The sequence below is a fragment of the Lissotriton helveticus genome, chromosome 1_1 (assembly GCF_964261635.1).
Source record: "Lissotriton helveticus chromosome 1_1, aLisHel1.1, whole genome shotgun sequence".
Classification (NCBI taxonomy): domain Eukaryota; kingdom Metazoa; phylum Chordata; class Amphibia; order Caudata; family Salamandridae; genus Lissotriton; species Lissotriton helveticus.
The window spans coordinates 103,301,226-103,329,124 of NC_136057.1; the positions used below are offsets into that span (position 1 = coordinate 103,301,226).

The 27,899-nt window shown below is 44.0% G+C and overlaps 1 pseudogene; it reads left to right on the top strand.

Annotated features, from left to right (window-relative positions):
- Positions 1–22,393, top strand: part of LOC144759100 (uncharacterized) — a 46,727-nt pseudogene extending 24,334 nt beyond the window's left edge.
- The last annotated feature ends 5,506 nt before the right edge of the window (positions 22,394–27,899 follow it).

A 27,899-nucleotide genomic window follows, 5' to 3' on the forward strand; every position in this document is an offset into this window, starting at 1 on the left:
ACAGAAGTTCTTCCTGGCGGTGACCTCAAAGCAGTGAGAGACCCACAAACCACAAGATCCTTCAAGCCCAGCTAGCCACACTGGACGCAATGTACATCAAAGGCCTGATTTAGATTTCAGCGGATGGTTTATTCCATCACAAATGTGACAGGTATCCTGCCCACCCTATTAAAAATGCATTACATCCTATGGCAATCATAATAAAACAGGCAGGATATACGTCACGTTTTGATAATGCCTTGGAATAGTTCGCAGAGTTTTACTCTGCAGAACTCCACGAAACTTCACACTCTGCGGACTTCCGCAAGTGGTAGAGTTTGTTAAATTGCGCTGCTCTCACTGATCTTTAGTGCCAGGAGTTTGTCCCGCATTGTAAAATCAGCATGAACTGCACTATGCGTCACTCCAGAGGGCGCTGCTGCTTTCTGCCGCTCAAATTGACATTCTAATTGAGTGGCTGCTTCATCAACAAGAATAAAAGATTTCTACACTCAAGTGGTCGCGACCTCCCGCAATGAGAAATCTCACCAGGTGGTCTAGCGCATTATATTTTCTCACAAGCGCTCGCCACCTTACCGTTGGCGAACCGCTTGAGAAAAAAAACTCAGTTCTGCATCACTTTGTGGAGTTTTTTGGAACTCCGTCCCTGTGGGCAAAACTTCGCAAGCTTCCCCGGCAGAGCGGAATTCTTCCACCACCCCTAGTTTTGAGGCAATAATCTGTTGGACAAACTCCTAACTAGGCCCTATGTCTGCAATAAGTGTTGTAGAAGAAGTGAGATCCATGGCCTTGTGACTATCAGGCCATTATCTGACTTCTGCTGAACCCCGCAGAGTGAGTGGGCAGCCAGAGTGCAGTACGGGGGCCGAAGGACAGGAAATTGGGTAACCTTGAATATGAGAAATATGGAAGGGTAGAAATGGTGCATCACCTGTGTATAAGTGACACCTCCTCCCGCTCTTCCAAATGCCCATCCAGTCACAAAGTGGCATCCTGGGCCCCAAACGGACAACATCATGCCAGATGCCATGTAATGGTGGAAAAGGGGGAAAAAGAGTAATATGCACGCATCTGCTGCTGGGATATGTCGGGTAAATTATTGGTTGTGATGGATTCTCTATATGTACTAAATGACTGATATCGTTGAATATTACATTTTATGAATCAACGTTTGTGTGCCTTATCTGCGCTTATAATGTACAGGATGGGCCTTACAGTGAACCCCCCGCTCTGTTTTATACAAAAGCCCCGGAAGGAGCTGCATCTTACAGAACTTTATCTACTTAAGGAAGATCTAAGGACTTGCTTTTTAAAGTTGTCTTTCAGGGCCAGAACCACGCTCTGTAAGCTGCACTAGTTTCAGAGAGATGGACAGATGTTAGGGCGATAGGAAACCCCCCTCAACCCACAATAATGTTCCAATCTTCCTGGTTAGAAGAAACCAGAAATGCTTGAACCAAGGGAGCTGTTGAAAGTGTCAAAAGTGACTTATGAACAGCAAGGTAAAGACAGGAGTTGGTATTTGAGATGATCTTAGGAGAATAAGAAAGGAACGAGAAGAAGTGTGTGAATGGAGTTACTTTTTTTGTATACTTCGTAAAGAGTTGCTGGAAATTTTGCAGCCCAGCCTGATCCATCTCTTTTTCTAAAATCTATTGTTGTTACAATGAAATCTTGACCATATGCGTCTATCTTAAGCAAAACCTCAAGCACTTGGGTTCTCCGAGAGCGCCCTTACTTTGCTAAGTTACTGGTAAATCACCTCCTTTTCAGACATTAATAAGATGTCACCTGATCAACAGAAATTTTAGTTAAATATCTGTGTATGATGATATTCCTTGTTAAGTTTCAAAGGCTTTAAAGAAGAAGGCTGAGATTTACTAAGATTTTGCGCCATGTTTGCGTCACAAAAGTGGCACAAAACAGCAAATAACGTGAATGTAATGTATCGCATAACACTACTTCAGATTACTTTGCGCCATGGAGGCCTGCCAAGGGGGGTGCATGGGCGTTCCCATGGAACCACCCAAGGTTTCTCATGCTAAACCCAATTTACCAAATACAGTAGATTGGGTTTAGCATGAGAAAAACTGCACACTTTTAAACTATTCATAAAAGGGGGGTGGTGATGGACAGAGCATCTGAATTAAACAGAACACTCATACCCAGTCAAAAGATCAGGGCTTGATCCATCACCGTTTTTTAGCTCACTGCACCATCCCAGCTCAGAACCTGGGAACTTTTAAACTAGGCACAAGGTAGGAAAAATGCTTTCTTTTCTCCTTCCTTTTCTGACTTTGCATGCGTGGTGCACTGTGCAACATGCATACAAAGTTGGAAAAGGTTTCCCTCATGTCTAGGCATAGTATTTTGTACAGGAAGGGTGTCCTTCATGTACAAAACCTATGCTGGACTCACACACACAAACACCCTAGCGCTCTGGTGCTAAGGTGTGTGCATGGCGCAGGGCTGCTGTAATCAGTGCCGGCGCAAGGGAAAGGGAAGGAGAGAGCCATATCTTTAAAAATATGGTGCTCTCCTGCTCCCTCCCTGTCACGCAGCGCAGCCTCGCAGGGGGAGGCCTGCACCACATTGCGTGGAGATTTGGTAAATCTCCCCAGAAATGTTTTTTACAACCAGTTAAATATTGTGAATTCTCATTCCATTTTGTTTCAATTTAGTAATTTTAAATATCTTTACATCCAAAAGAAAACAAGCCTTGAATGTATGAATTGACCACCAATAATGAAGTGAATGCTGTAAATCTTCAATAATAGCAGAAATAATGAGCTACAGTATTCAGGAAAACATCAGCGCAGTCGGCGACAGAGGAACCTGCAGACAAACTAACAGATCCCGGATGAAGCATCAAGGGCATTTCAGTGATTGTAAGACGCTGAGCTGTGCACCTCCACGCCAAAAGACGAATAAATGACCATAGAAAAATCAAGGCAACAACAATAACAAACCACCTCCTGTATAAACAAGTGTCAAATACTAACTTTGATCAATGTATCGGTATGATGTGATTACCGCAGTGCTCTATTTTCTAAAATGAAGACAAGCCATCATTCCGTGCTCTAGGTGAATTGTAAGCTCTTTCTGGCCAAACCACAGTAACCAGAGAAAAGCACAACAGAGCGGAGCCAGACAACTGTCGGGTAATGGAAAGAGGCGCTCTTCTATCTACAATACAACAGACTGTGCAAATTTGCACCGGCCAGAAGGAAGATACATCTTTACCTGCAAGGGTGCACAGCCATAATCCAATCTAAAGGCACAATACCCTACAAAGACACATTCTACGTATTAGGTGTGTGGCAAATATTTGGTGGCTATTGTATTTTATTGTTAAAACAGAATTCAAACTTGCAAAATACTGCACACATATAAAGTGTGTGAGAAAAACACAAGTGCTTTAACAGCCATGTTGGCCCATCAGGAAATACAGTCATGGGATGTAGACAAATATATACCCGACAAACAGACGCTAACCAAGAAAGAAGAATCATACACATGCAGCAAGAGCTTTAGTTTGTCAACACAACTCAAGCTCCATCAGCACACGTACAGAGGACAGAAACAATTCAAGTGCAGTGAATGTGTAAAGTGCTTTAGTCAGTTATCGCACCTTCAAAGACATAATCAAACACACACAGGGGAAAAGTCATTTAAATGCAGTGAATGTGTGAAGAGCTTTAGTCGATTATCAAAGCTACAAAGTCATCAGCGAACACACACGGGGGAAAAACCCTATCATTGTAGTGAATGTGACAGTAGTTTTAGTTACTCTTCAGCATTAAGGATTCATCAGCGAACGCACACAGGAGATAAACCATTCAAGTGCAGTGAATGTGTCAAGAGCTTTAGTCGGTTATCAAACCTCCAAACACATCAACAAACACACACAAGGGAAAAACCATTCAAGTGCAGTGAATGTGCAAAGTGCTTCAGTAAGTCATCACACCTACAAAATCATCTGCGAACACACACAGGAGAAAAGCCATTTAAATGCGGTGAATGTGGGAAGAGCTTTAGTCGATTAGATCACCTACAAAGACATCAGCGAACACACTCTGAGGAAAAACCATACCAGTGCAGTGAATGTGGGAAGAGCTGTAATCGATTAGAAAATCTACAAACAAATCAGTGAACACACACAGGGGAAAAACCATACCATTGCAATGAATGTGAAAGCATTTTTAGTCGTTACTCAACATTAAGGATTCATCAGCGAACACACACAGGGGAAAATCCATTCAAGTGCAGTGAATGTGCAAAGTGCTTTAGTCGGTTATCAGACCTAAAAAGTCATCAGCGAACACACACGGGGGAAAAACCCTATAATTGTAGTGAATGTGACAGTAGTTTTCACAGCTCTTCAGCATTAAGGTATCATCAGCGAACTCACACAGGAGAAAAACCATTCAAGTGCAATGCATGTCTAAAGAGCTTTAGTAAATTGTCAGTACTACAAGGTCATCAGCGAACACACACAGGGGAGAAACCATTCAACTGCAGTGAATGTGGGAAGAGCTTTAGTCACTTATCAAACCTCCAAACACATCAGCGAACACACACAGGGGAAAAACCCTATCATTGTACTGAATGTGACAGTAGTTTTCACGTCTCTTCAGCATTAAGGTATCATGAGCGAACTCACACAGGAGAAAAACCATTCAAGTGCAATGAATGTCTAAAGAGCTTTAGTAAATTATCAGTACTACAAGGTCATCAGCGAACACACACAGGGGAGAAACCATTCAACTGCAGTGAATGTGGGAAGAGCTTTAGTCACTTATCAAACCTCCAAACACATCAGCGAACTGTGGAAAAGTAAATTTTGCCATGTTCTGTGTCCCTACGCTTCATCCATCATATGTTATGTGTGCATGACCAATATGCATATGTTATTCCCCATGCCTGATTAAAGACGCAATTACAGTTGTGTCCACCTCTGGTATGTTAGTTTCCAATCCTCGTGAATACTACGAATATCAGGCCTATGTAAGTAATGTTGCCACGTTTCTCAGTGTGCACGTTATTCAATTATAAAGTCCCCGTTTCCAGGCCTCAAAAGGGCCCGGACCACAGATTCAGCTCCTGTCTCCTGAAAGCCTCGCTAAGGAGCGATACAGCCCCCACCTGTATCCTCGACCCTTCACTCACTTCCTGCCTTGCAGTGCCCGGTGCACCCCGGCTCTGCCTCTGAGTCTGCCAAAAGTATGTTATAGTTCCAGTTATCAGTTCAGTCCTCCTCCTCTGCATTCCTAAGCTACTGAACTGCATCAATAGTTTCCGTCATTGTCTAGCCTTCTCGTCTCCACGTTAGAGAAATACTGTATTTAATGGTCATTTAGTATTCTTCATCACGCACTACATGTAGAATAATGCATGGTCCAGTCTTAGAATCAAGTTAGCTTTTCCCCTCATGACTTCTAGTTTATATCAACATGTTCCCTAAACAGTAGATACCAGATAGGGTTTAGGTACATGTCGCTCCGACCCTCCAGACTCTAGTCTCTGCTCCTAGCACAGAGTTCGTAGCCCCCAGCTTCTCCTAGTAACACGTTATTGCCAGTTTTCGCGCACCATTAGGTTAGAGGTCCCGGCTCCTTAGGTAGCCCCCTCCAATGTTTCCGCCCATTCATGACATATTCTGTTACGTTTTCCATCACATGTCTAAGTAAACTCCCAGTTACACCTCTTATTTCTCTTATCTCTCGCGACTGCTACGCGTCACGCCTCCTACTCCACCTACTGTTACGCCCACTGCAATGTAATGCTATGTGTTTGCGCTATGTATATAAGTCAATGTTTTGTTATTAAATGTTAGCGCGCTCATCCCAGACCCAGCCCCGGCAGCTGCCGGGCCTTATTGTCCTATTCCTATGCAGGTTGTCCTGATCCTGTCCTTATGCTGTAATAAACCTGCAGAAACTCCTACTACCTCGAATCTTGACTCTTATTTATTGAGCTATCTGTTATGCTATAAGTCTAGTCAAAAATAGGGTATTATTTATTTATTTACCACATAATGGCGCCCGAACAGGGACTTGCCCTTTCCCCACGCGTCGGTGAAGCCACGCCGACCCCCTGACCCTCTGCAGTCGTGACGGAACCATACCGTGCACTGGCAGATATTTCTGCTCCAAGTATCCCTCAGGCCCACGGAGGAGACGGAGGAGGCGGTCCAGCATCCGAACGAGACGGTGGAGGAACGCGGCGAGTCCCGACCAGAGCCCAAGCCGAGAGTCCAAGGTCCGAGGTATCCGGAGCCCCACCCGTAACTGAAGTCCGAAGTCCGAAGTTCGTCGTCGTAGTCCAGTCCCGTCCGAGGCTTTCCGTTCCGTGCTGCCCGGTGAGTACCATTGCTGGGGTAGTGTCTAGACAGGGTCAGTCTAAATTGACTCCTGGTCCGTGGGTTGGTGGTACCCAAGCCCACAAACGAAGTGTTCACCTAGGTGGATACGGGTCTTGATGCGTTCCTTTGTGGGACCGGTATGTTCCGTACTGTTACAGCAGTGCATCCAGTAACTCTAGTCTGTTCCGTTCTCGAGAATTCTGTTCTGTTTCTGTTTTCAGTATTTTCAAGGAGTATTCTGTTCGAACTGTTATTTATAATGTTGTTTAATGTATTTTCAACGTCGTGGTATGCCTGAATTGTTTTCCCAATTGTTATTGTTTTTCGTGTATTGTATTGTGTTCCGATTCAAGTTTAGAATGCCGCTCTTTTCCAAGTTACGTCAGTTAAAAACTAGAAAGGGTCTGCTGGAAGCAGCAGTTCCTGTTCCGCCTAGGGACAGTCCAGGTCACTTTATGTATCAGAAACATGGCATAAGCGCCATATTGTATCTAGATTTATGGGTAGAGTATACCAAACAGTTAGAAGAAAAGTATAGATGGCCCGTATCGGGTACATGGGATGCCGAATGTATCATGCGAGTAGAAGAAGCATTATGGAAAAAGAAAGCCAGACAGTCACAGAAAGATGCCATCGAGTTATGGCGCAAGGAAGCGCATAGAAGAACGGAAAAGGAAGTCAGAAAGTCAGAGTTAAGTAGAGAATCCCAAGAACGAGCCCAAGAAAGAGAATTAATCGAGATAGGTGAACAAGTCAAGGTCGAACAGTCAGACAGACAGAGGCATGCCCTTATTAAGGGTATGTATCCTCTCCTTGCCGAAGGCTTGCCAAAAGCGACCCCAGAGGCACCCAGTAATTTCCCGCCACCATTAGTTCCGACCAAGCTACGTCACCAACCGACCGCAGCTGATATTTTTATTTCGTCCTATCTGGACGACACAGTTCCAGAATATGCAAATCCAGTTCGCGCTCCACCTGTCCCTGTAAATCAGGCACTTCCCGTTCCTCCAGACACCGGAGTACCTGTTACGGTACCCCCGGGTCAGCCTGCCATACAAGTTCAGCCCACGTTACAATTACCGACCCTGCAAGCACGAAGAATGTCAGTCGACGATTCCAGTCTAGGGACCGCAGGAGGAGGTCCTCCTCAAACCCCGCCGCCACACAAGCGTTTATCAGCACTCGAATTACATGCTCAAGCATCACAGCGTACTCCTAAAAGTAATAAGTCTGTTACAGAAATCAGACAAGCCCTTGCCGAATGTGTCTATGACACAGTCCCAGGCGAGTATAATATGGTTTTATATTCCGTACGCGTAAGAAGGGTGACCGAGTATCTAGTCACCTTACCAAATATGAAAGAAGATCTAGACAGAATATATCGTTTCATCCGTACAGGGGATGATCCAGAAAGTATTGGCGAAATTATGTCTCAAAGGAAAGCCGAGATTCAGCTCATGATATTAAAGTTCCTGATCAATTGTTTAATAAGAGAACAAGATTACCCGTCTAAAGATCCCGCCGAAATGAGAATTCTAACAAGGTGGAGTGATAATATAGCCGAGGGTAAGCACAAGACCATTAGTGCCATGGAAAGTATGTACAAGAAAATTCGTAAAGAAATAATAAGGTTACACGAACAGCGTAAAGCAGCACAAGTAAGCGAGAAAGAAAGTATCTCTGATCCTGAAGAGGAAGACGAGAATCCCGCCAGAATAGCGTATGTAGGAAAATCCAGATTTCCAGATCGCCATTTACGTCCAGAACCTAAGTCTATTTTTCATCATCTAGCACCAGAACAAGGTTCCCTAGAACAAGTATTTCAAGCTACCGATCACATCCTGAAATCACGAGTCGGTTACAGTGAATTAAGTACCATGCATGAACAAGAACTAGCCCGATCAGCAGTCCGATGGATTACTGATTCTACCACTTTTCCAGACGAAATAGTGGCACAAATGTTTCTGAAATTGCCCCCAGCCGAGCAACGACTGGTGGGTATGTATATGATCCAGCACCTCATTACCCTGTATGAGGGTCAACATTCTGATCCAGGCCCGTTACATGATATCCTGAACGAGTTACTCCAGTACAGATGGAGAGGTCTAGGTACCGATTTAATTAGTGCCATTCTAGAACAGCGCCACAAGTATAGAACGTTCCTGAACCCGCATTTTGTTCATGTCTCACCCCCAGAAAGTAAACCATTCTACATAGACAGACAGAATCCGTTACGAGAAGTCCACCCAGTCCAAGGGGCGGGTGGCGTAATGCAACGAGTGTTTGTATACACTCCGATATCAAAGATGGAACTTCTTGAAATGAAGAAATTAATCCCCTGTCACGACAAAGACCCAGCGGGGTTCCATAGAGAATTAAAGGACATGCTCCGTATGGGAGAATACACTTACCCAGACATCATTAAAATGTTAAAGGTCCTGCTACCCGCAGGGGTGTATGAAAAGTTAAAGGAAAAAGAATGGGAGGTGGGAGAGAAAAAGATCGATTGGACAGCTCTAGAAGCTGAAGACAAGGCACGAGTACCAGGTACCGGTCTTGGAGATAAATGTAAAGAATTACCAGAATTATTGATTCAAGTTTTACCCAGATTATTGACAACTAGGAAAGAAGACTGGGATGCAATCTCAGCCTGTAAACAGAAACAAGATGAGGATATTAGTGATTTTTATTCTAGATTTGAGAAATGTTTCAGTATTAACAGTGGTCTCAAGACAAGTAGTGAGTCATACCCTCATCTTTTCGTTACCAAATTAGTCGAGAATTCGAGTCCACAAATTAAAAACCGAGTTTTGAAAGTCGAAAGCACCTGGCAAGCAAATACTCCGTCCCAGATGCTCCAGATGCTCCAGTACCACCAGAATAGAATCAGAGAAGAGCAAGAACACGAAAGAAAACGTATGAAAGACACGAAAATGAAAGTGCTAGTTGCACAGTCTATTCCTCAGGACAGTCAGAAGAGGGGTCCGAATCAAGCCAGTCACCCTGCGGCTCCCGTTAAAGGGAACTGCAATTATTGTAAACAGCCAGGTCATTTTATAAACGAGTGTGCAGTTCTGAAACACAACATAGCTACTGGTAAGACTAAAGAAAGACCACGTCCGCCGAGACAAGAACAAGTTTCACAGACTCCTCAGTCACAGAATGCACTACAGACAGTTACAGTACCGCAGCCTATTGCTGCAACACAGCACGTTACATCGCAGATGTACCAGTATGCACAGTCCGAGTATCCAGAGTATCAGTCATATTCATGAAACAGCCTAGAGAGGGAGGTAGGCTTGCCTCTCATCGAGATACCTGTAGACCAAGAAGGTCCCTATGTTCATAGTCAAGTATTAGGGAAAGACAGAAAGTTTTTGATCGATACAGGGGCAAGTAGGACCACAATTAGTCACGCCGAAGTTCCAGGGGCTCCGCTCTCAGGCTCAAGAAATGTTTCCCTTGGATTTTCAGGAAAACCCATAGTTAATGAGATATCAAAGCCAGTTACTCTAGAAGTAGGTCCATTGTCCCGTACTACTGATCTGTTACTTACTAAGTCATGTCCAGAAAATCTATTAGGCATTAAGACATTGAAAGAATTAGGTGCAGTTATTTGCTGTTCCCCAGAGGGAATACGTCTGTTCCTACGTGACTTTAAGGGTCACTATGTGTTACGAGATTTTGATTCAAGATTGTCTAATGTTCCGCAGCATTTATGGGCGCATGGTCCAACTGATGTAGGTTACATGCAAATCACACCTTATCGTGTGACTCTCAAACCAGGTGTAGTGTTACCCCGAATCAGGCAGTACAGATTGCCACCTGAGGCTGTAGCAGCCTTATCCAAAATTATTGACGAGCTCATGGCTCAAGGAGTAGTTGTAGAAACTGACTCCAATGTATGCAATTCTCCGATCATTCCAGTCATGAAACGTACTGATCCAAATGCACCCCCAGTATATCGATTAGTGATTGATTTACGAGAGCTTAATAAATGTATTATTCCTCAGTACCCAGTTGTTCCAGACATTTCTTCCCTGTTAACAGCCATTGATTCCGAAGCCATGTTTTTCACTGTTATTGACCTCAAGAATGCATTTTTTAGTGTTCCAATTCATCCAGATAGCCAGTTTCTTTTCGGATTTTGTTTAAATGGAAGGAGCTATATGTTTACACGCGCTCCTCAAGGTTTCACAGAAAGCCCTAGTATTTACAGTCAAGCACTCAAGAGACAACTAGACAACATTCACATGCCAACTGACACTGCCCTGCTCCAGTATGTCGATGATCTACTGATCACAGCCCGTTCTGAACGTGCTTGCGAGCGAGCATCCCTTACAGTTCTGTATTTCCTAGCCGAGATGGGGCACAAGGTGTCACCTTCGAAGCTTCAATTCTGTGTCCAGCAAGTGGTATACTTAGGACACTTGCTGTCCAAGAGGGGTAGGCAGTTGACACCCGACCGTATCCAGTTAATAGCGAGTCTTCCCCAGCCCAGAACCCAGAAGGAGGTACGTGCCTTTATCGGCCTTACTTCTTATTGTAGACAATGGATTCCCCAGTATGCATTCCTAGCCAAGCCACTGATACAGTTAACGACACAGGAGGCAGCCGTATCGACTGTCCTCCCTTGGACATCTGATCATACACTTAGTTTCAACGAGTTAAAGAAAGCCCTATGTCAAGCTCCAGTTCTAGCTACACCGAACTACAGTAAGCCTTTTACACTTTTCGTTACAGAACGGGAAGGTACAGCATTATCTGTCCTCACACAAGATCAAGCAGGTCAATACAAGCCCTGTGCTTATTTTTCTAGCACATTAGATCCAGTCGCCCAGGCGTTGCCTGCGTGCCTCAAGTCAGTTGCAGCCACAGCACTAGCTATCAGACAAAGTGATTCTATAGTTTTAGGACATTCCCTGACAGTACAAGTTCCACATTCAGTAGAAGTTCTTTTAAACCGAACACAAACTCAGCACTTGACAATTGCACGTTTAACAGGTTATGAATTGACACTGTTCCAGCCACACATAGAAATTAGACGCTGCAACGTCCTGAATCCTGCTACACTGTTACCATCAGTTAGTTCAAATCCAGACACACATGATTGTGTGGAAGTAGTTAACATTACGACAAAGCCAAGACAAGACTTGACAGATATTCCGTTACCAGATCCTGACCTGACACTTTATGTGGATGGTTCATGTATGAGAACTAGTACAGGAGAACTAGTCGCCGCGTATGCAGTGACTACTGACACTGAAGTTATTGAAACACACCGTATTGATACTCTGTCCGCTCAAGCAGCAGAGCTGGTCGCTCTGACACAAGCCTGTATACATGCCAAGAACCTGAAGGTTAATGTTTACACAGATTCACGTTACGCATTCGGAGTTGCACACGACTTCGGAGTGCTCTGGCAGGAGAGAGGTTTTATGACTTCTCATGGAACCAAGATTCAGCATGGTCTCCTTATTCAAGCCCTGTTAGATGCCATACATTTACCGACATCTATTGCTATCATGAAGTGCAAAGCACATACGAAAGTCACTGACATTATTTCCCAAGGTAATGATTTAGCAGACCGCACAGCCAAGCTTACAGCACAAACTCCAGACATTCCAGTTAATCAGACACAGACACATACTCCAGATCCGATTACATGCATGACAGTTAAGGACCCTACTCAAGATGTCATAGATATCCAGTCACATGCTACTCCTGATGAAATCAAGAAATGGTCTGTACAAGGAGGGGTCCAGACAGATCAAGGATGGTTAGCGAAGGGTAGAGCCACATGGTTTCTCCCCGATTCTATGGTTCAAGTCATTATCAATACCGCACATAGTCCAGCACATTTAGGAGAAAAAGCTATGTTAGACAGTATCCAGAACATTTGGTTCAACAAGCATTTACGAGCTGCAGCCAAGCAGAAAGTCCGTACCTGTATGATATGTTGCCAGTTTAATCCAGGTAAAAGTGTCCCGGTGGAACAAGGTGGTTTCCAGCCCCCTGACCACCCTTTTGAGGTCCTCCAGATGGATTATATTCAAATGGAGCGATGTCGAGGTTTCAAGTATGTCCTTGTAGTTGTATGCGCCTTGTCCAGATGGACAGAAGCATATCCAGTCCCAGATTACACAGCCGCGACCACTGCCAAGCAGTTGGTTCGTGAATTCTTCCCTAGATATGGACTCCCTAGAGTCGTATATTCTGATAACGGCCAGCCATTCTCATCTGAACTCATGAAACACGTTTCCCTGTTGTTAGGGTACCAGTGGAAGTTCCATTGTGTACGCCATCCAGAAGCAGCTGGACTAGTCGAAAGGCATAATCAGACTCTGAAAATCCGTATAGCAAAAGTATGTAAAGACAAGGGTGTGGACTGGTTAGTAGCTTTGCCAGTCGCTCTGTTTTATATGCGCATGGTCGCACATTCCAGATCAGGTCTGTCCCCGTATGAGGTCGTATTCGGCCGCCCCCCTAATATGTGGGGTACTCCTAGACCCCGAAGTATTACCGATGTTTCATGTAATATGCTGACAGATTACCTAGCTTCCTTGATGTCTGCCCTCAACTCATGTCGTTCACAGGTTGCCGCCGCATTTCCAGACAATACCGAGGTGGCACCGCACGAGATCGTTCCAGGCTCCCTTGTGATGATCAGAAATTTTGACAGATCAAGTCCGCTGGAACCACGTTGGAAGGAGCCACGTCAGGTCCTCTTGACCACCCGAACTGCCGTCAAGTTGGAAGGCAGAAAGGGGTGGGTCCACCTTTCTCATGTAAAACTTTTCAAAGGATCGAAACCAGTCTTCAAAAACATTTCCAAGAACATTTCCCAGGATTCGAAGGATTGCCAGAACATTGTTTTAAAGGACTGTCCCGCACAAGACATTTTTACAACCCCTCCCTTGTTAGAGAAAACTCCGCAACAGGAGTATAAGTTAAAGCTCAGGTCTAATAAGTCAGCCAGTTTGATTGTATAAGTCCTCCCCTAGGTGAAACGGTTAGACTGTTTCTGACATGTATAAAATAGACCCCCATAGTGAGAGAGTCAGTCAAAGCTCAATCAAATGTATCGTTTTTCTGAGTTTCGTATTATTCATCAGCATAATGATTTCCTGCACCAGCTATGCTTTCTATCTGTGTTTTTCAGTTCCTCATGTAAATATGTCTGCTCATGCTACAGTAGAGCACACGTTTAGTGATCTGCCTCCTCACGAATATGCATACCGCCTCGCCATGCGTAATAACACATTTATCCGTATGTTACATTATTCACACCAGACCAGCAATGCCACTAATTGTTGGGTGTGTGGTCGACTCCCCCCTTTCCAGACACCGAAGGGAGTTCTGCCACTTTTTCCTTATCCATTCTCACACAATGGTTCGTGTGGAGCATGGTCCACGTTAACGTCATCCTCAACAGATATGTCTTTTCTTAACAGTACATGTTTTCCAGACAAGCAAGGTTTCCCCCACAGAACAGGTTTAGATTTAGAAAATGAAGTATATAATTTAGGAAATTATTCGTCGAATTTCATGGTTCTGAATGTTCAGTCTGATACTACTCCAGACTCACCCGCTATTTCAGTACTACCAGTCAAAGGCGAATTATGTGTCCGTAGTTATGGTTCTGTACACATAGGTCATAGTGAATGTACTACTGTTATCCAGTATAGTGACAGTGGGAAATCTATTTTCAAAGCTTCACGTCATTCTTATTTTATTTGTGGTCAAACTGCATATGTCCGTCTGCCCCTCGATTGGGAGGGAACCTGTTACATTGCTTTCCTACTGCCACCTGTTTTTCTAGCCCCACCTGACTATCATAGGAATTCTTTCTTAATACACACTAGACACAAGAGAAATCTCCCGATTGTCGATTATACTGAAACTGCCGCAGAGCAATTCATTGATATAGATAAAGGTGTTTTCCCTTATTTAGGTACAGTTGTAAATAGTAAGCTAATCCGTAGGTTAACAAGAACCCTTGAAGCAGTAGTAGATGAGACTGCCTCCGCTCTAGGTAACTTAACTGAAGAACAATCCTTTATGAGAATTGTCGTTTTACAGAATCGTCTCGTCCTTGACGTCATACTGGCCGATAGGGGCGGGGCCTGTAGAGTTCTCGGATCCAGTTGTTGTATTTTCATTCCAAATAACGCGCCGTCTGTTTATTCAGCTATAACCAGACTCCATAAAATTGCCCATCTGTTACACCAAGATCCAGGCACCTGGACATGGTCCGGTTGGTTCTGGAATATAATTTCCGCATGGGGTTGGAAAGTCCTGTCCTTTTTAGGTATTGCAGTAGCGATCATATTTAGCTGCTGCCTCTGTATACAATGTGGCCCTGCGATTTGCAGCATGTGTGCTACCTCTTGTATTCCCAGTCCCAAGCCCTGTTCTAAATCCCGTTCCAAGACAATTCGAGACGAGCAAATGGTACTGTATGAAATGATAGACGGTATCATGAATATTGATGTTTCCTGATGGAAACGTAGTGACAAGGAGGGAATGTGGAAAAGTAAATTTTGCCATGTTCTGTGTCCCTACGCTTCATCCATCATATGTTATGTGTGCATGACCAATATGCATATGTTATTCCCCATGCCTGATTAAAGACGCAATTACAGTTGTGTCCACCTCTGGTATGTTAGTTTCCAATCCTCGTGAATACTACGAATATCAGGCCTATGTAAGTAATGTTGCCACGTTTCTCAGTGTGCACGTTATTCAATTATAAAGTCCCCGTTTCCAGGCCTCAAAAGGGCCCGGACCACAGATTCAGCTCCTGTCTCCTGAAAGCCTCGCTAAGGAGCGATACAGCCCCCACCTGTATCCTCGACCCTTCACTCACTTCCTGCCTTGCAGTGCCCGGTGCACCCCGGCTCTGCCTCTGAGTCTGCCAAAAGTATGTTATAGTTCCAGTTATCAGTTCAGTCCTCCTCCTCTGCATTCCTAAGCTACTGAACTGCATCAATAGTTTCCGTCATTGTCTAGCCTTCTCGTCTCCACGTTAGAGAAATACTGTATTTAATGGTCATTTAGTATTCTTCATCACGCACTACATGTAGAATAATGCATGGTCCAGTCTTAGAATCAAGTTAGCTTTTCCCCTCATGACTTCTAGTTTATATCAACATGTTCCCTAAACAGTAGATACCAGATAGGGTTTAGGTACATGTCGCTCCGACCCTCCAGACTCTAGTCTCTGCTCCTAGCACAGAGTTCGTAGCCCCCAGCTTCTCCTAGTAACACGTTATTGCCAGTTTTCGCGCACCATTAGGTTAGAGGTCCCGGCTCCTTAGGTAGCCCCCTCCAATGTTTCCGCCCATTCATGACATATTCTGTTACGTTTTCCATCACATGTCTAAGTAAACTCCCAGTTACACCTCTTATTTCTCTTATCTCTCGCGACTGCTACGCGTCACGCCTCCTACTCCACCTACTGTTACGCCCACTGCAATGTAATGCTATGTGTTTGCGCTATGTATATAAGTCAATGTTTTGTTATTAAATGTTAGCGCGCTCATCCCAGACCCAGCCCCGGCAGCTGCCGGGCCTTATTGTCCTATTCCTATGCAGGTTGTCCTGATCCTGTCCTTATGCTGTAATAAACCTGCAGAAACTCCTACTACCTCGAATCTTGACTCTTATTTATTGAGCTATCTGTTATGCTATAAGTCTAGTCAAAAATAGGGTATTATTTATTTATTTACCACAGAACACACACAGGGGAAAAACCCTATCATTGTAGTGAATGTGACAGTAGTTTTCGCGGCTCTTCAGCATTAAGGATTCATCAGCGAACTCACACAGGAGAAAAACCATTCAAGTGCAATGAATGTGTCAAGAGCTTTAGTCAATTATCAGTGCTACAAAGACATCAGCGAACACACACAGGGGAAAAACCTTTCAACTGCAGTGAATGTGGGAAGAGTTTTAGTCACTTATTAAACCTTCAAACACATCAGCAAACACACACAGGGGAGAAACCCTATCATTGTAGTGAATGTGACAGTAGTTTTCATGGCTCTTCAGCACTATGGTATCATCAGCGAACTCACACAGGAAAAGAAACATTAAAGTGCAGTGAATGTCCAAAGAGCTTTAGCCGATTGTCACATCTACAAAGTCATCAGCGAACACACAGGGGAAAAACCCTATCATTGTAGTGAATGTGACAGTAGTTTTCGCAGCTCTTCAGCATTAAGGTATCATCAGCGAACACACACAAGGGAAAAACCCTATCATTGTAGTGAATGTGACAGTAGTTTTCGCAGCTCTTCAGCATTGAGGTATCATCAGCTAACTCACGCAGGAGAAAAACCATTCAAGTGCAATTGATGTCTAAAGAGCTTTAGTCAATTATTAGTGCTACAAAATCATCAGCGAACACACACGGGAAAAACCCTAACATTGTAGTGAATGTGACAGTAGTTTTCGCGACTCTTCAGCAATAAGGATTCATCAGCGAACACACACAGGAGAAAAACCATTCAAGTGCTGTGAATGTGAAAAGTGCTTTAGTCAGTTATCACACCTTCAAAGTCATCAGCAAACACACACTTGGGAAAACTTGGGAAAAACTATTCAACGGCAGTGAATGTAGGAAGAGCTTTAGTCACTTATCAAACCTCCAAACACATCAGCGAACACAGAGACTCTGGAAAGAACTTAAGAACATCAAAAATAATATTGACCCATCTGAGGACAAAGACAATAGCAGAACAGTGCAGTTATTGTGAGAGGAATGAATTACGGAAAAAAATTACATTCAAATTATGTGGGACATTGAAATGCCAAATGATAGAAGACCGGACTAGCAGTAAAGAAGGAAAACAGATAACAGTATTTGCAGAGTTATAAAAGTGTTTCTTTCCAGTGATTGTTCACTTCCGTACACATAGCAAAGCAGCATGATGTACCAGGATACACAGTGGGAGGCTAGCACAATGTGGACTAAAAGAAAAGAAAAATTGTTGATTTTTATTTGGTGAAGAAGAGATACAAAAAAAACATTCAATCGCACCTGATCACACTTCCTTTTAAAGCAACACTGAACAATATTGGGACTAGCAACGATATTTTCAGCTAACTTGTCGGATTAGTGATAAAACCTATAAACCAAACACACCCAGAGTGAACACGTTGTCAGGGCTCTGGAGATGGGAAACTTCATTGGTAAAATGTAGATATTACTATTAACAAATGCCGCAGCAGTATATGTGATGAATTAAAGTGAAGCACAGGTGTTCAAGAAATAACCTGTTTTTAGATATAAAAGAGCATATAAGTGTTTTTAAGTAATGTTTGCTGCATCTTTTACACTCTGTTATCGGTTGATGGATCAGCTCATGCCTCGGACCTTATAACTAAGTGTGACCCGTGGCTCCTCTCCGACATGGCTCTCCCTATTCAGTTTGTGACTTGCCAAACTCTACTTTTTACCAGAATTGAGCCATTGTAAGCAGTACACTCTGTTTGAAGAATGTGGTGAAATGGCGAAATCTCACATCAAAAGCATATATGTGCCAGGACAAACAGTTGCACTCCCAGCAACTCGTCTTCCACACTTGATTGTCCCTTGTCCTCAAATCTTCTAAAGGATTTGTCGTATGAATGCCAGAAGTGGCAGTGACATTCATGAAGCTAACGCTAACAGGAGTGTGTGGGAGATAGAGAGGGTGAGAGATAAAGAGAGCGAGAGAGACAAAGAAAGGGGCGAGAAATAGAGAGAAATGGAAGGAGGGGGAACGGCACGTTATATGTACTCACCTAAAAATAGAAGAAGCAGCCAAATACATGTCAATGTGTCACATCACCAGAGAAATGGTCTGAACACCTGTGAATTTATATGTTTATTTTTAATACCTATAGACCCATGTCATGCCAATAAACAGCGCACAAGTAAGGAAAATAGTAAAGGAGCCCATTATCATATGCAAATCACAGTGACGTCACATGTAGTGACATCACAAGAAGTGATGTCAGGCCCTTATACTAATTTTCACGTGAAAGGTTGACGGCCAGTTTTAACACCTTCAATGCTAAGGCAATTCCCGCTGGGTGCTGAACAGGAAGAAACTCCATTGTTCATGACAAGGTCAGCTCGTCATAAGCACAGCTCCAGTGTACTGCATGACGAGCTGACCTTGTCATGAGCATGGAAGAGGTTAAAAACACAAAACAAGAAACATAAAATAATGTAAAAATATGTTTTTGGTTTCAGTTTTTATACATCATGTGTTTTTCCCACTATTAGTTTGTAACTAAACTCGGAAATGACGGAAAGTGTAAATATTTTTAAACAGATATGTGAAACTTTGAAATTACATTTTTAAACAATTTTCAGCAAATAAATAAAATGTGCTTTTAATTTGCGTTTGTTTCCTGATGCTATTCTTTTTCCAGCCCCTAAGCCCCAAAGTGGTTCACATTTACTGTGTATTAAGCAAAAGAAGGGCTAATTTTGTCAAGTTCTCTGTTCCTCTCTTGCGCCACTCACACAAACAGTCGCAGGCTAAGGATCTAGATGGAACTGAGTCAAGTTTCTAGATAATAGTGGGGGGACCCCTTTAAACTGTGGCTACCCCCGACTTGTGCCGTGCTGATAAAGCAATAGTGAATTTGAGTAATTTATGATGAATGAAATGAGAAGAAGAGAGCGAGGTGCAGGATATATTAAAGAAAATGAAAAAAAGAGACACAAGACTTTAACCTTTTCTGTGTACAAGCTGTGCTGTGCGTTGTGAACAGGTTGTCACCCCCTTTGTATGTAAATGAGCTTCCGTGACCAGACACCCCAGGCTCCCATCTCTTCTAGCGCGGATGATAAGGTGAGCACTGTAAGGTAATCATAAACTAGGGCTATATTGAGAAATAATCGGCTTCCAGGTCTCACAGCTGTGGATATGTAGTACTTTTATTAGTTTTTAAAAATTTACTTTAGCTTGCAGCAATTTTCAAGGTTATTTTTTCTCAGTATATCGCTTTATCGCTCTTTGCGCTTCATCAGTTAAACGTGAGGTTTGATGTGGGAGTTGTTGTTAGTGTCCCTAGACCATGTCCCAATCCCTTTGTCCTCGATTTGTCAGCATGTGTTTTGTCCACGCACTGGTCTAGGATGGGCCTTCTCAAGGTTGAAAGCGCGATAATAGGAATAATAAATCAGACATATTTGAAATTGTATGTAAACAAATGTGTGCCTTTCAGTTATCAGGCACCACCAGACACATCTGCACATGTAATTGAGCACCAGACTAAAGTGACTCCTCCCTATTTGTAAGGGGGGAGAAGGTGTGATGTCCTGTGTCATGATATTCTGGAATGTGGGGATAGTTGCTAGGCCGTGAGCTAGAATAGAGACATTTGTCCGTTGGTCTTAGCTTGATGATGGAAAGGGTCTCTGCATCTGTGATACTTAAATAAACCTTTCTTGACCCCCACCGTATGATCTACTCTGATTTCTGGAGGGACACACTTCCACAGACAACCATGTTAAATCTAGCTTCGCACAACCCACTGAGAATTCCTGCAGGTGTGGTACTTGATAGCAAAGGTTTATTGTCAGCGTTATTTACAGCAGATAATAAAACAATCACAATTCGTGTTGATTTAAAACGACTTAAGCACAGTTCATACAAATACTACACTTTGCGCATAATCCATGATCTGACGTAAAATGCTAGTGCAAATGGTGGACGTACATCACTTTTAAAACCAATCAATTAGATAGAGCGGTCATTAGATCTTACAAAGCGTACCAGCTAACAAGCACGTACATAGGTGCAGATACCGGCATCTCCGTATGCTTGTTGCCTACTCAGAGCAAGTAAACCCCTAGCAAGCCTGACCGCTGTCTTATAAACATCAGAAATAAAAGAAGAGCACAAGCCTGCTGCGCAGACGTTACCTAGTGTGTTAAAAAAATGAGGATTGTCCAAATAGTTTTAGTTTTGCTGACAGCCGGGTGGAAATTAAACCCTCAGATATGGGCCAATAGACGGCCAACACCTAAGCGAGCATTTTATAAAGTGCAGGTACAAGTAGAAATGTGCAACAATACCTCTCGATGCTCTGTCCAGTCCATAAGGTTCTCCAGTGCCTTTCATGTTGGAGTCGAGCTACGCCCCAGTTTATGAGATCAAATATGTCAAAGGACGAGCACAGCCCCCAGAGATAAACGGAAAATGTCAAAACCATCACTACAGTTGATTTATGGTTTGAACCCACTTCCTTCGCTGCTGTCTATGGCAGGTCTGCATATACGAAGCAACTGCCTGGCAAATCTCCATACGATCAGTTCTATAACATAAGAAAAGTACTGCACTGCAGCATCTCAGAGTACGTGTTAGAAAAAGTGGACATAGGTAGTACATTCGGATTTTATGCGACATATAACTCAGCAGCTTAAAATGCATAAATGACTCTGGCCCCCTTATGTACGGGGACACGTGTCCGGTCCGCCTCCAGGGGCTATACCCATGATTTAGTTAAGGTCCACACCTCAAGAGTTCCTAATCTGAACATGATATATAAAGCCATTTTCTCAGCAGGGAACAGAAAGTCCATGAACTGCTCCAGGCGCGGTTCACATTTTACTTTCTGGTAATTAGTCGGAAGGATGCCTTTCCTTGCTTCTTGCTAGCTCCACATGAATGCACAATATTTCTTTTTAACCAATTCTAGTGTTGCCTTATTCCTCAGTTCTATTTCTCTACTCAACTAGTGTATGTTAGAATGTTCTCAGCGTGCTTGAACCGGAGTAAATTATTGTAATCCTGCATCGTCGCAGTTCCTGCGGAACCATACTATATGATGCAAAGGATAGATTTGACCACACTCGCATCCATTATCTTACGGGGTGAGATCCTCCGGTGAACCCCAGCTCAGCTCTTAATACTGTCATTGGGGTTCAGGGACCCAGGTTTAGTACATGTTACAAGAATATGTTTCCCAGTTTAAGAAGAGCCTGAACTTTCGTAAAATCCCACAGTTCAGCACCATAAGGGCAGGCCACACGTGCACTTGTCTTGAATGCATCAGTGCTAGTTTTATTGGTCTCTTGCTGCTTGGGTTAGCAAAATGTTGAATAGTGGCGTCAAGTTTGTTTCCGCCTTCGCCATATGAGCTTTCCAATATAAATGGTCATCCATTCGTATGCAGAGGTAGTCATGTTTTACGTCGCTTAGTTGGTTTACCAAAAATCCTGAATGTCAACAATACCTTTGATTTAGGAATAATTATCATATATTTTTCTCTTTATTGAATATTAACTTCTGTACCTTACAGAATAGCTCGAAGCCTTCCAAAATTTGATGCATTGATTTTTCAGTACGCGCTAATATTACTGCATCATCTGCAACCAGCGGGATCGGAATATTTTCCTTTTCCAATATCGGAACATCAAGACGAAGATTCCAGAGAGAATCTGTTCCACTGATGTGAATGTTAAATAAAGCTGGGGCAAGTACGCAACCCTGCCCAACGCCAATGGTTATTTCAAACTTCTCTGTGCATTCTTCTTTTACACCAAATCTTACTCTGGAATGATTGCCGCGGCAGATCCTTTCGGATACTCAAATAGTTGCTTGGGAACCTCCTTCCTCCATAAGACTCAGAAGGACGGAGCGGCAACAGAATCGAATGCTGTTTCTAGGTCTCTTAAGACCAAGTAGAGCGGGGAGTTTCCAGGGACACAAACTTCATACAGATCATGTACAACCTCAGAGCCGGGTCCATTCTACTTTGGCCTTTTCAGGATCCAGCCTGAGGGTTAGAGGCAATATTGTCCTCCTCTGTCCAGGTCTCAAGTCGTGACTGTAAGATTTTCCCAAAGATTTTCCTGATGTTGCCTAATTGGGAAATTAGCCGATAGTTGGAGGGGTCATCTCCCCCCCCCCTTTCTTGTGAATTATCACAGTTGTGGAAGACTTCCATGATTCTGGAATCGCACCAAGAGTCATTACGGTGGAAAATAATGCTGTTAAAGAACCTGAAGCACTGAACGTCTGAACTGCCCATCCCTCTGAATCCATGCAGTAACGCTTAGTGAAGGTGTGGAGGAGGGAAGCCCATGTCACTGCACAGTAAATCTCAGCCACATGAACACCCCTGACAAGTGCTGATGCAGAGGACTCTGCTCTGGGGGACTGAGCGCAGATTCCCTCAGTCAGTTCCTCTGTGATGCACAAGATGATGCAATGAGATAAGGTTCTCTTCTGGGCAGAGGTGCCCTTCTTGCAGCCTCTACAGTCCACACCTAGGGTCAGTATAAAAATAGACGTCCTTTTTGGGCTCGAACTGATGTAATCTCGCCTCCTTTGGGGGTAGAAGGTGGGAAGGGTGACAGATCGCCTCAGATGGAAAGAGGTCACCACCTTGGGAAGGAGAGGCGATGTAGTTCTGAGGAATAATTCCTCCAGGAAGAAGCATGTGAGGGGCGACCGCACGGTGCCTGTAACTCACTGATGCGCCGCAACGAAGTGATGCTATAAAGAGAACAAAGGTATGCCCAAACTGCTAGAGCATGAACCCTGGGGAACAGCAAATAACAAGTAACAATGCTTCACTGTAGACTGATTTCTGAAAAATACCAACTCGATGACTGTGTGGATGCCGCCGCTCTCCACGAGCGGTCAATTAACCAGAAATGTACAGTTTTAACATTTGCTGATTTGACTTCGACAATTTGGAAAATACATTTGAAAAACAACTATCGAACAATGTGAGAAGTTGGCCTGATAGGTGATGTTTCCAATTCTGGAACCACCTATTATCAGACCAAACAATCCCTTATGGTGTCAGGTTGTAAGTCAACCTTGTTAGACAAGCTATCCTAGGGGTAGCATGGACTAAGCAGCCTAAAGGCTTAACTTAAGAGGTCGTGTTAAGCGAGCTGTTTTACCACATACAATCCTGTAATATCAAATGAAAGGACACCACACAAGTATATATTATAAAAATATATGTGTTTATTACTAAAAACAATCCCCAGTATTCTTTATGAATAAAGGGGCACAAGCGTTAAATCAAAAGCACAGTTTAAACATACAAGTTGCACAATTATGGATGAGGGCGGGTGGCCACTCAAACCATATACTAAACAAGTGGTATAAGAGATACCAATCGAACAGTGGTTAGGCCTAGGGCCTAGGGAATCGCTGGGAGCAGTCAGGACAAGCAGTGCTGAAGTCGGGAGAGGCCCACGGGATTCGGGAGCAGTGCGGAAAGCGCACGCATGCACCAATGTTAACCAATGGTGCGTAAAAGTTACAAAGTTAAAGTTTAAGGACACTTCCGCTGAACCTAGAGGAACAAAACTTAAGACACAGACCCTAGAGATGTGTACCAGTGTGGGAACACCGGTGGAGCAAAGTTACCTCACCCACAGGAAGCGGGTGCACAGGGTCGAAGTTGAGTCGGGTTTCGTCACGCAGGCTCTTGGTGCCTGAAGCTGAAAGGGCTGCAGGCGGGGTGAAAGAGAAGTGTCCGGTGGAGTCCAAGGGTGGACTCGAGTCGAAAAGTACCTGAAAGCAGAGGGGACAGAGTCTGGGTCACTCAGCTGTGGAAAAGTAAATTTTGCCATGTTCTGTGTCCCTACGCGTCCTCCATCATATGTTATCTGTGCATGATTAATATGCATATGTATTCCCCATGTTCGATTAAAGATGCAATTACAGTTGTGTCCATCTCTAGTATGCCAGTTTCCAGTTCTCGTGAAAGCTACGAGTATCAGGCCTATGTAAAGTTACGTTGCCACGTTTCTCAGTGTGCACGTTATTTCATTGTAAAGTCCCCGTTTCTAGGCCTCAAAAGGGCCCGGACACTAGATTCAGCTCCTGTCTCCTGAGCCTCGCTGAGGAGCGATACAGCCCCCACCTGTATCCTCGACCCTTCACTTACTTCCTGCCTCGCAGTGCCCGGCTCAGCCTGGCTCTGCCTCTGAGTCTGCCAAGAGTATGTTATGATTCTAGTTATCAGTCCAGCCCTCCTTCTCTGCATTCCTAAGCTACTGAATCGCATCAATAGTTTCCGTCATTGTCTAGCCTTTACGTCTCCATGTAAGAGAAATACTGCATTTAATGGTCATTTAATATTCTTCATCACGCACTACATGTAGAATAATGCATGCTCCAGTCTTAGAGTCTGTTAGCCTTTACCCCGATAACTTTTGGATTCTATCAACATGTTCTCTAAACATCAGATACTAGATACTGTTTAGGTACATGTCGCCCTGACTCTCCAGACTCCAGTCTCTGCTCCTAGTACAGAGTTCATAGCCCCCAGCTTCTCCTAGTAACACGTCATTGTCAGTTTGCGCGCACCATTAGGTTAGAGGTCCCGGCTCCTTAGGTAGCCCCCTCCATGTTTCCGCCCCATTTATGACATATTCTGTTACGTTGGCATCACATGTCTATGTATACGCCCCTGTTACACCCATTTTCACCCTTATCTTTCGCGACTGCTATTGACCACACCCACTGCTCCGCCTATCGTATGTATTGTAATGCAACTGTTTTAGTATATATGTTCGTGTATTGTTATTAAATGTTAGCGCGCTCATCCCAGATCCTGCCCGGCAGCTGTCGGGGCCCCCCTGTCAAGCGCTGCCATCCTATTCCTGTGCAGGTTGTCCTGTTCCTGTCCTTATGCTGTATTAAACCTGCAAACTCCTACTACCTCGAATCTTGACTCTTATTTATTGAGCTATCTGTTATTGCTATGCCTAGTCAAACCTAGATCCGGTATTATATATTTATATACCACATAATGGCGCCCGAACAGGGACTTGCCCTTTCCCCACGCGCCGGTGAAGCCACGCCGGCCCCCTGACCCTCTGCAGCCGTGACGGAACCATACCGGCCACGTGCAGATATTTCTGCTTCAAGTATCCCTCAGGCCCACGGAGGAGATGGAGGTGGCGGTCCAGCATCCAGACGAGGCGGTGGAGGAACGCGGCGAGTCCCGACCAGAGCCCAAGCCGAGAGTCCAAGGTCCGAGGTATCCGGAGGCCCACCCGTAACTGGAGTCGAAGCAGTCCAGTCCAGTCCGAGGCCTTCCGTTCTTGCTGCCCGGTGAGTACCATTGCTGGGGTAGTATCTAGACAGGGTCAATCTAATTGACTCTGGTCCGTGGGTTGGTGGTACACAGACCCACAAACGAAGTGTCCACTTCGGTGGATGCGGGTCCTGACGTGTCTCTTTATGAGACCGGTAAGTTTCGTACTGTTTCAGCAGTGCATCTAGTTTCTGTTCTAGTCCATTCTGTTCTCGAGAAATTCATGTATTCTGTTTCCAGTATTCCAGGTAGTATTCTGTTCGAACTGTTATTTTAAATATTCTTCATGTATTTTAATGTCGTGGTATGAATGTGAAGTAATTATCGTGTTCATTGTGTATTGTATTGTGTCTAGATTACAGTTCAGTCATGCCCTTATTCTCGAAATTACGTCAGTTAAAAACCAGAAAAGGTCTGCTAGAAGCAGCAGTTCCTGTCCCGCCTAGGGACAGTCCAGGTCATTTTATGTATCAAAAGCATGGCATAAGTGCCATATTATATCTAGATTTATGGGTAGAGTATACCAAAGAGTTAGAAGAAAAGTATAGATGGCCTGTATCAGGCACATGGGATGCCGAGTGCATCATGCGAGTAGAAGAAGCATTATGGAAAAAGAAAGCCAGACAGTCACAGAAAGATGCCATCGAGCTATGGCGCAAAGAATCTCATAAAAGAACCGAAAAAGAAATCAGAAAGTCAGAACTAAGTAGAGAATCCTTAGAACGAGCCCAAGAAAGGGAACTAATCGAGATAGGTGAACGAGTTAAAACAGAACAGTCAGACAGACAGAGGCATGCCCTTATTAAGGGTATGTATCCTCTTCTTGCCGAGGGCTTGCCAAAAGCGACCCCGGAGGCATCCAGTAATTTTCCGCCACCACTAGTTCCGACCAAGCTACGTCACAAACCGACCGCAGCTGATATTTTCATTTCGTCCTATTTGGACGACACAGTCCCGGAATATGCAAATCCTGTTCCGCCGGTCCCTGTAAATCAGGCAATTCCCGCTCCTCCAGACACCGGAGTACCTGCTACGGTACCCCCGGTCCAGCCCGCCATACAAGTCCAGCCTGCATTTCAATTTCCCACTTTGCCAGCACGAAGAGCATCAGTTGAAGACTCTAGTTTAGGGGCCGCAGGGGGAGGTCCTCCTGGAACCCCGCCGCCACACAAGCGTTTAACGTTAGTCGAATTACATGCACAAGCGTCACAGCGTACGCCCAGACATCAGTCTGTTGCAGAAATAAGAAAAGCCCTTACCGAATGTGGCTATGACCCAGTCCCAGGCGAGGATAATATGGTTTTATATTCATTACGCGTAAGAAAGGTGACCGAGTATCTAGTCACCCTACCAGATATGAAAGAAGATCTAGACAGAATATATCGTTTCATCCGTACAGGGGATGATCCAGAAAGTATTAGTGACGTCATGTCTCAAAGGAAAGTTGAGATCCAGCTCATGTTATTAAAGTTCTTGATTAATTGTCTAATAAGAGAACAAGATTCCCCGACTAAAGATCAGGCCGAAATGAAAATCCTGACAAGGTGGAGTGATAATATAGCCGAGGGTAAACACAAGACTATCAGTAGTATAGAGAGTATGTACAAGAAAATCCGTAAGGAAATAATAAGGTTACACGATCAACGTAAGGCAGCACAAGTAAGCGAAAAAGAAAATGACTCTGCGGAAGAGGTAGAGGACGAGAATTCCGCCAGAATAGCGTATGTAGGAAAATCTAGATTTCCAGATCGCCATTTACGCCTAGAACACAAGCCAACTTTCCACCATCCAGCCCCAGAACAAGGTTCTCTAGAACAAGTATTTCAAGCTACCGATCACATTCTGAAGTCACGAATCGGTTATAGTGAGTTAAGCACTATGCATGAACAAGAACTAGCTCGATCAGCAATCCGATGGATTACTGATTCTACCACTTTTCCAGACGAAATAGTGGCACAAATGTTTCTGAAATTGCCCCCAGCCGAGCAACGACTGGTGGGTATGTATATGATCCAGCACCTCATTACTTTGTATGAGGGTCAACATTCTGATCCAGGTCCGTTACACGATGTCCTGAACGAGTTACTCCAGTATAGATGGAAAGGTTTAGGTACCGATTTAATTAGTGTCATTCTAGAATAGCGCCACAAATATAGTATGTTTTTGAACCCGCATTTTGTTCATGTCTCACCTCCAGAAAGTAAACCGTTTTACATAGACAGACAGAATCCGTTACGAGAAGTACACCCAGTTAGGACAACAGATGGTGAAATGCAACGAGTGTTTGTTTACACTCCGATTACAAAGATGGAACTCTTAGAGATGAAAAAGTTAATTCCCTGTCATGACAAAGATCCAGCAGGGTTCCACCGAGAATTAAAAGACATGCTCCGTATGGGAGAATATACGTATCCAGACGTTATTAAAATGCTAAAAGTCCTATTGCCCGCAGGGGTATATG